Raw genomic sequence first — 10,299 nt, 5'->3', positions numbered from 1 at the left:
TAATTATATATATATATATATATATATATATATATATATTATATATATAATTTAATTTATCCATTTCTTCATTTATTCTTTAACCTCCTAATATTATAAATATAAGATTTATCAATCACATGACGAATTATCTCTAACAAAATTACATTGCTCCTACCAATAACTGTTTGCCTGCAGACGCTTCACCTTTACCTTGAATGCTTCCCTTTGCATGTGCAGAGGCAATTTAGCTTGGGAGAGAGAAAACGGGAATACGAAACAGACTAAAATACATTTCACCTTCGCACACGCGAAGACGAGACTTGGTTTGACGAAAAAAAAAATAATAATAAAAAATTAATTAAAACTCGGTTTTACACAGTGAAAAATATTCTTTTTTAAATTAAACTTAAATGAATTAAAAGGTTAGGTTATTTTTAAAAAATGTGTTCAGATAGTTCAAAGGTTAATTTTCAAATTCTGCTATAGATCTCTGTCACCATAGTAATTGCGATTAATGTGCATTGAAGAACATTTTTATAGGAGAGTGAACAAACAGCGCTTAATGATACGACTTTCACTTAAACCGTGATCTATACAAAGACGTACTTGATCTCGTCACCTAGAAAGATACTACAGGTCCCTAATCAGAAAGGTTCTGCTTCGCCAGAAGCGTCAATGACGGAAGTTTAAAGCACTGGAAGCAAAATTTAAAACTTCTAGACGTATCTATAAAGTTCTCGGCGGGGGACGTTCGGGTACAGACAAGCGAAAGCAAAGCACCTGCATTATTGCAGGTCCTCCAAGCACCATTAGTGCATTCACATGCAAGCGCACGGATCCCCCCAAATCGCCCCCCCAGTTAACCATATGCATGAAGACACAAGGTGACACAAGGATAAACAAACATATGCAAATGAAGCGAATCTCGAAGCGACTTGAGCTGAAAACGAAGGAAGTAAGGTTCTGGTCGTCGTCATCGATGCCAGGAGACGTGAAATCCAACGAGTAAAAAGTGAAGGATACGAGGAAAGGGGAGAGAAGAGAAGGACTCCTCCTCCGGTCCGGACGCACCTCTGGAATGAGAGAAGTCTCCTGGAAGCCGGCCTGGAACGATTTCGGGCGAAATGGAGCCACGTGGTGCCGTCCTTATGGAAGTACCTGTGCCACCAGCTGCGACAGGTGGTCCCGAAAGCCTTTGGTCAGGTGTTTCGGGGCAATTAAGCACACAGGTGGCACTGCCAATGATTGTGAGAGATGCCCGATTCTTCTGGTGTGGATGTCCTTGTAGGAAGTGTGTGTGTGTGGGTTGGTGCTGCTACCCACATGCGGCGACGGAGTCAAACCCAAGCTCTCTCTCTCTCTCTCCCTCCCTTCCCCTCTCTCTCTCTCTCTCTCTCTTCCTTCTCTCTCTCTATGAGAACATACGACAGGGAAAGGACCTCTCTCTTCTTTGAAAGGTGCCATTTTGATATCCGTATGAATACATTTATTGGTCCCATGAAGAAATGAACGGTGCCTGGCGTTGATGCCCTACTGGAGGAGGGTTCTTCCATTAAAGGTCAATATGATCGACCTGAATGCCCCCTTAATATAATCCACCAGCTCATGAAGTAGTCCGTCTGACCCTCCCCTGACACACACAAACACACATACACACTCATACACTAACACATTTTAGGAAGCACATACAACAACAGCGACATCATACACATACGTACGCACATACACACACATCCTTCGAGCCAGCCCCGATCTACCTGGGCAACGAAGGAAGGTGAGGTGGGCAGACTACAAACAGAGTCAGTCAGTGTGTAGCTGTCGTGAAGCTCGGACGTATACCTCCGCACCTTTTCCCCCCCTCTCTTTCCTTTTCCGAGACCTGCCGTCCCCGAGTCGCTCTATACTTTTCAAGGTAAGTTCATTTCTCACGAATTCTCTCTTTTTTCCTCTCGGACAGACGATGCCATCTGGCAAATATTAGACTCGAGATTGTCATCAAGTCGAGAATAACTTTGGAGTATTTCCCTGCAATTGATTGGAGCATTTGTGCTTTCTTGCAATGCTGAAGGTCAGTGATAGAGAGAGAGAGAAATCGAGATATCAGGGTTCATTTTGAATTCTTGGTAATACAGGGGGGTGGCTAAACAGAGCCCAACCCTTCGAATAAAGTGGTATTAGGGCGAAGTTGGATTGCTTAATGGTTTCTTTTAGGTTTGATTCTGTCGCTATGATATTGCTTGGCTGTTTCAGCTCAATGGTGAGCAGCAAGGTCGGATGGGGTTATTTTGTCTAATGATTACCGATAGAGGGAAATGAAGCCAGTACTTATATATATATATATATATATATATATATATATATATATATATATATATATATATATATAATGTGTGTACAATAGCAGTTTACATTGCTTCTTTAAAACAGAAAACGGAGATATTTAACACTAAGTCTTTAAGGTCCTATTCACCCCTCATGCTGGGCATGTGACCGTCGACAGTAACGTCGTCCGTCTAGTCTAGAGGAGCGAGGAGGAGATAATGTCATGCCCCCTGAAATAAGGGCTACGAGGGACTGGGGTCTAGATTTGCGCAATGATGTACGAGCTTATTCCAGCAAGGTGAAGTTCTTTTTTACGTATGTCATTTCCCGATATGAATTTAAGGTGTATATATATATATATATATATATATATATATATATATATATATATATATATATATATATATATATATATATATATATATATATATATATATATATATGAGCTCCAATAGGATTTAAGAGTACTTCTGAGTACTTCATCAGTACCCTTACAGAGGCAAGTAACAAGCGCAACAGTGTGGTTTGCCCGTCTGGTCAACACACCACAGCAGAACTTGTCACTCAGGATTTGCCAGAGTTCGGTTAAAAAAAAAAAAAAAAAAAAAATATGCCGGTTCTGCCGAATCTAGTACCATGCGATGCGGGGGTGGCGTAGGTAAATATGTCACGTGCCGCCTTGTGTTTTTCGGTTTCTTACCAGAGAGAGAGAGAGAGAGAGATTCCTACTACCCACACCAATTGTTGTATATCGTATGGATTATTATATCTCAACCGACGTTATTTTCGTCAGAAAGCGCCGATCGCCGTATGGCAACGCTGCTGCTTCTCTGCATGCTGTCACATTACGATTTCGTAAGGACCCTTCCCTCCTATCCTCCATTGCCTAGCAATCAGTATGATGGCCTCTGTCCTTGGTGTATTTGCTCTGTGACTCAGTACCGAAGTATTCTCCGTGACTGGGCACCTTCTTCTTACTTTTATGTATATTTTTCCGAGTGAATTACGACTGTTCACGTCGGCACTCGACTTTCTAACACACTGTACATTGTTTACATTTCCACAAAAGGGTTAGACTAAACGCCTCTTCCTCCTCCTCCTCCTCTTCTTCATTTTCTTCCGGTTTTGAGGGAGAGCTCTGGGATTTCATTCCTCACGTTATTTGTTCATTTTTGTTTTTCCAACGTTTCATAAGTCATTTTGTGATTACCCTACGTTCTTCAATTATTTTTTTTTCTCATGTCCTCTCCTTTTACTTGAAATGACTTGCGGACGTTTTGTAATTTCATTTCCCTGTTTTGTTGTCGTTCCTCTCTCTTGTTAGGTTTTTATGAATGTAGTCCGATCTCCGTTTGCTTTATCTCCACGTATTCTTCTCCTTTTTCTTTCAATTGCCTGTGAACTTTTTGTCATATTATTTCCGAGTATATACACTCTTTTTATTGGTGTTATAATTAGTTCCATTGTTTTCAACGCTTCTTGAGTTACTTTGTGACTGTCGTACGTTCTTCAGTTTTATTTTGTTCATTCTTGTCCCCTTTCTTTTAATTACTTGCGAACGTTCTGTCATCTCGTATACCCGTGCATAAACGTATTCTCCTTTCAAGCACCGTCTTCTTATCATTTCAGTAATGGGTAAATGTGGCATTCTCTTACGACTTTGCATTCTGCATAATTGTCTTTCTTCGCCCCCTGCGTCGTATTGCATTATCATTTTTATTTATTTATTTATTTTTTTGTAAAATGAAAATCCTGCTGACGGGACTTCCCTCTTGTTTCTTTCTCAGGACTTTGCTTTTATTTCTATCTTTTCCCGCCGTTCGTTTTTCTGGGCGATAGAGGAACGAGGTAGGAGAAAGATAAGGATAACATGCGAAAGATCTCTTCTCGAGGCTCAGAGATAAGGTTACGCCTATATCTATGTACTTTCGCGTCCACTGGCGGATTCAGAAAAATTTCATGGGGGGGTTGGCCCACCAATTTCCATTATATACGTATATATATATATATATATATATATATATATATATATATATATATATATATATATATATATATATATATATATATATATATATATATATATATATATATATATCACATGAAATGTGCCATGGTTCGAAGCCACGAGAGGACGAAATAATTATTAACTAAAGAATTCCCCTTCGGTTAACATATATATGATAATATACTGATTACGAGGTAGAGCGAATTGGATATTAGAGGTCATTGTAGTTTAATACGTGTATGTGAATCACGGTGATGTGATAAAAATGCATATATATATATATATATATATATATATATATATATATATATATATATATATATATATATATATATATATATATATATATATATATAATAGAAATTACTAAATGGACAGCGATCGCCTGTTCTATCAGGAAATACCGAAGCCATCATTATTATCACTAAGATTACCGTTATTACTATTATTGTTATTATTATTATTATTATTATTATTTATCTCAAGATTTTACTATTATTTCTATAATAGATTTTTCCCTAATTCGCATTTATATTACTGTTATCTAAATCTTCATTATTATAATTTTGTTTCAAAATTTTATTATTAGTTCTAAAATAGATTTTTTCCTCACATTTTTATATTTCTCATTTATAATACTATCTAAATCATCAATGTTATTGTTTTGTCATTATTATTTTTCAAAGGGGGGCTACGCGCCCAGGCGCCGGCACTCTGGATTCGCTAGTGCTCATAGCCGTGAATAACCACATGCAACGTAAAAACACCATTCAGACAAACAAACAAACTTATTTTTATATCGCTAGTGAAAAACAGAACTTGGTTAATTCTGTACGTGTCACATATCACAGACCTGCTTAGTTCTCTGGTATTGCCACAGGCTTTTAATGAAGTGGCCATATGATGCCGAAGCTGCCTTGTACTATGTACACACACACACACACACACACACACATATATATATATATTATATATAATATATATATATATATATTATATATGTGTGTGTGTGTGTGTGTGTGTATGTATATATCACACACCTTCCTCCCCGGTGAAGCGGATGGCGTCAGAACAACAAAGTCTTCCGATTTATTAGCAAATATTTTAGGGATGAGGTTGCTGGCCTCACGCTTTCTTCTTGGCCCTTACGTAGATATTATACTGCTCCCCATTCACAGCTGGGGGTGGACTGGTGGGTAGCAGGCAGGGAGCGGCGATCCACTGGCCAAAAACTATATATATATATATATATATATATATATATATATATATATACGTATATATAATATATATATATATATATACACTACATATATATGACGTTAATTTTATCAGATCGGGGGAAACAACTCACAAGAAATGCTGCAGACAGCTGATAAGAAATCCGAAGTTGTTTATGAAACAGAGACCCAAACAAACTCCTTCCTAGAAGCGAAGCTGAGCCAAGGAATCGATAAGGTTGAGGTTGGGGGTGGGAGGGAGGGAGGGGAAGTGGGAAGCATTTGACCCTGATATGAACTCGCATGAAATCCCTTTGATAAAAAAAAAGAAAAAAAAAGAAAGAAAATTTAAACGAAGCGTCAGATCTTACGCCACTGCCCAAACCTTAAGTGACGGTTCGGATCGATTCGAGAGCGGTACTATCATTTTCCTCTGTGGCGGGGGAAATGATGGTATAAAGGCTGACTGAAGTTCAGGAAGGAAGGAAAGGAAAAGAAACGACTTCATGTAGTATATTTGCGTTCCAGCTTCGAATGGGAGCTTCCTATCTGATTTGGCCGAGGTGGAACAGTAACGGTTTAGAATCGACCTAAAAACCACAGGCGCTTTTTTCTCTCCTTCAGGACTTTTTCCTCATTCCTTTAAGAGGTCCCAATACCCTTATTCTCGTTGGGGGTTAAGTGCCGTCAGTGCACCATACGCGGGGCACTGTAGGCGTTAGTTATGGTTCTTTTGCGGCGTCCCTTCGGCCAGTATCTGCAACCCCTTCCATTCCTTCTACAGTAGTTCCATTTATATTCTCTCTTCCATCTTATTTTCCGCCATCTTCTGACAGTATTTAGTAGCGCATCTGAGAGGTTTTTCTCCTGTTACACCTTTTAATCCTCTTACTCTCGATTTTCCTTTCAGCGTTGAATGGCCTCGTAGGTCCCAGCGCTTGACCTTCGTCCTAAATTATATATATATATATATATATATATAATATATATATATATATATATATATATATATTCTCTCTCTCAATATCCTTAAAACGTTTGATAAGCGGGAGTCCATGGAGGAGAGGCTGAGGACCTCTGGGCAGAATTCAGACCTCGAGAACGTCTCATCAAAGAGGAGGCCCTACACGAAGCGGGCCTGGTGCTAGCGGAATGAGGGCCACGACGAGGACCTGTTCACCAGTGGATCCGTAATCCTTCAGAGAGTTGTGTCTCTCGGTCACAATCATTCAGTCACCGTCAGGAGTGACTGAGGATCTCGTAAGGGTCATTGACAGAGCCGTCGTGGCAGCCCCCGCCCCCCTACATCCCAAACCCTAAGCCCTTCGAATAGCAGAAAGCCGAATCCTTTATTCATGCCCAGAAACCCAGAGGGGAATACGAATGAGGAGGAAATAGGTAGAATCCTCGCAGAGGCCAAAACAGAGTCGGCCATGTTTAGTTTCGTTCAAGAGGTTAATGATAGGCGGCGAAAATGTCCCTAATTGAACTTTGCCCGTTACCCAGATTCTTTATAAAGACCGGTGGGCGTCTATTTGAAGTATATATACTAGACATGAATTTTTTTCCACCGATTTGACAAGTAGGCCATTTATATATTTATATTCCCCGTAAGGAGTAGTTCTAGCAGAGCAATTCACTCGGTACAACGTATAGCATCTCTGAAGGTTCTTTACGGCGTCCCTTAGACCCCTAGCTGTGGCCCCGTTCATTCTTTTTTACTGTGCTTTCGTTCATCTTCCTTCGACCGTACGTTCCACCCTCCTCCTAACAATCGCTGCATAGGGCATTGTAAACCTTTCTACTCTCAATTTCCCTCTCAACGCTGAATGATCTCGTATGTTCCAGCGTTTGGCCTTTGGCCAAGGTTTAAGCATTCTGCTCCATATTTTTAACATATTTTTTTTTTTCTAAGAAAGTTCCGACAAAGCCTGCACAATAAACAACACGTTTCGCAGGTGCCAAAGCGGATGAAAAGGCTGACCGCTTCTTGCGTCGTACGAGCAGAGTTGGACCATAACAACCTTCTCCACAGACCGGACAAGGATATTATAACCACCTCCTTGTATCTCAAGCACCGCTGGCTCGGTTTGAGGCAGATAAAGAGCATTTCGCGAGATGCAATTAAAGGCTATTACGAAGCCCTCTGAGAGAGACTCACTCAAAAGGTAACCCGGAGTTTTCCCCGTCAGTCAGGGCGACGTTCTCTGAGATTCCTTCAAGGAGGCGTTTAAGAGAGACCTCGGGTTTCACTGGTTTCAGTAAATTTCAGGTCACTGAGTTCATCGCATGTGCATTTAGCTTAAGCTGTTCTGTTCCAATCTGCTTGATATACGTAGCTGGGGATGTTGGACGGATAACAGTGTAGTGGTCAGTAGGATTTTTGCGAAGATTCCTTTGATTGAGTCATCTATATAATCCTGATGGATCATGCAAAGTTATATCCAGGTGATGGTTTTAATACAACCTTCCCAATCTTCATAAGATCACAAGACAACACAGGGAGAGAGAGAGAGAGAGAGAGAGAGAGAGAGAGAGAGAGAGAGAGAGAGATATTTCCCTTTTTGAATCAAAAGCCAAATATAATGCTTTTCATCAGAGAGAGAGAGAGAATATCCTTGTTGTCTATTAGGAAAATCTTCCCACTCTTTATAAGGTCACAAAACAACCTACTTCAAAGCCTGAAAGAGAGAGAGAGAGAGAGAGAGAGAGAGAGAGAGAGAGAGAGAGAGAGAGAGAGAGAGAGATCAGTCGCTATTGACATGACAAATCACGGCGGGGCAAAGATACAAACTCAGCCTCACGTCCTGGTGGTGTGTTCAGGTCAAACTCAGTCTCCGAAGGGAGGTGGAATCTTTAAGAGCCCATTTTACTGCCCACAGCAATTCTTGCGAGTGTGAGAGAGAATAGAGAGTGTGTGAGAGAGAATAAAGAGAGAGAGAGAGGGGGGGCCGGCCCAGAGATCTCTGGGCAGTTATGCCAGAAGGTTGCCCAAAGTACCATTACGTCATGGGCGGTCATGACTGCGCAAACTGATCGACCCAAAATAGCTCCAACACAGTTCCTGGGGTTTTGGAATGAATGTCTTTGTAAGCGATCCCTCGTGCCAGGTGCGTTTCGGTGCGCACGCACGCACGCGCGACGCGCTCTTGCGTACGTGTATATATATATGTAATATATATATATATATATAATATATATATTAAAATATGATATATCTGTTGGTGATAAGTATATTAGTACGTATATACAGTACATATGCAATAATGTCCATTCTTGTAAATCACCTTCACGTTCAAACATAATATAGTAACCACTCATGTGCTTTATGATTCATCATCTTTGTATAGATCTGTCTGTTTTTTTTTTATGCCCCGAATGCTTCATAAATTTCCAGAGTAATTGTTGCGTACTGGATTGCAATCCAGAAGTCTTCGGCCGCAAATAGCACGTTGTTTATGAGGTAGCAACTAAGGGTGTAAGTTTTTTTTTTTTTTTTTGCATGCCAAAGGGCAGACAGGTGAGTTGATAGTTAAGGTAGGCTCGTTCTGACCTTTCGCAATGCAGGTGTGCTTAGATGCCGTCTCGTTCCATGTTGTTTATTTGGAAATCTATTGAATAGCAGGCAGAGTAATGGGTCGTCATAACTGAAAAAGTCCACCTTTTATTATTATTTTTTTTTCGTTCTGTAATTTTAAGAAGACTTTAGATGTCACAGGTGCCTGTGTGTTAACTTTCTCTCGAGGAGCTACATAGAGTGTCATGTATTTCAGGGGCTTCATTTATTTTCTCCCTGACGTCAGTGCATTACTAGAGGTTCTTTGCAGCCTCCCTTCGGCCCCGAGCTGCAACGTCTTTCATTCCTTTTACTGTACCTCCATTCATATTATCATCCATGGTGCTGTTGTTGATTCACAGTGCAGCTGCGAGGTTTTCCTCCTGTTACGCCTTTCAAACCCACCTACTCTCAATTTCCTTTCCATCGCGGAATGACCTCATAGGTCCCAGTGCTTGGACCTTGGCTTAAGCTCTACTTTCCATACCTGACGTCTCACTCGTCCATAAGATCTCAGAAACTGATGACGTGACTCCAAGTAGATGAAATCAATCAATCAGTTCTCGAAAAAGTTTATGATTCCTGTTCATTCTGAGTCCCCTTAAATTACTGCGATTCGTAAGTCGAGCCGTGGGCGGCTCACTGTAGGCAGTGCCGAGTCTCAACCTCATTGCTTTCTGGCTTATAGTTTGCGTCAGTCGTCAGCTGTTCAGCTTCTTTAACTTTGTCATTTTTCCATTTTTCACACCGGATTAGCAATTAAATCCTTATGACCAGTCTTTGAGAGTCTAGCATTAACAAAATTGAATTCCCCTTCGAGCCAAGCAGTGTATTTTTTTATTTTTACTTTGGGCATCATACCCCTTGCCCGAGGTTGCTCTTTTATCACCGGGGCAATTGGTTTCCCTAGGAGCTACAAACGTCCTTGGCTCAGGCACCTACCTGCCCGTGCGACTCTTCCTGGTAGGAGGTATTATGTCCCTCGGAGAGTCGACTGGACTGGCTCCTTGGGGAGAGAGAGAGAGAGAGAGAGAGAGAGAAACGAACGAATATGAAATTTATAGTTGAACAGACTCAGATGACCTTCAGCTCAGACAAGAAAGACGAAAAGATCACTTACCTGGAAGGAAACCTTATTTCAGAAAGAGAGAGAGAGAGAGAGAGAGAGAGAGAGAGAGAGAGAGAGAGAGAGAGCAGGGGTGTGGTGCTAT

At 40.7% G+C, this 10,299-nt stretch overlaps 1 protein-coding gene across 11 annotated transcripts in view; it reads left to right on the top strand.

Moving 5' to 3' along the window:
* Positions 1–1,737: 1,737 nt before the first annotated feature.
* LOC135196901 (sperm-tail PG-rich repeat-containing protein 2-like) overlaps positions 1,738–10,299 on the top strand; it is a 77,698-nt gene continuing 69,136 nt past the window's right edge. For all 11 annotated transcript variants that reach the window (XM_064223703.1, XM_064223702.1, XM_064223697.1 and 8 more), the window contains exon 1: positions 1,738–1,894. The gene's annotated coding sequence lies outside the window, so the exon portion shown is untranslated. The remainder of the gene's footprint in view (positions 1,895–10,299) is intronic.

This window comes from Macrobrachium nipponense, chromosome 18 (assembly GCF_015104395.2).
Source record: "Macrobrachium nipponense isolate FS-2020 chromosome 18, ASM1510439v2, whole genome shotgun sequence".
NCBI lineage: Eukaryota > Metazoa > Arthropoda > Malacostraca > Decapoda > Palaemonidae > Macrobrachium > Macrobrachium nipponense.
This window is presented reverse-complemented; position numbering and strand designations above follow the sequence as displayed.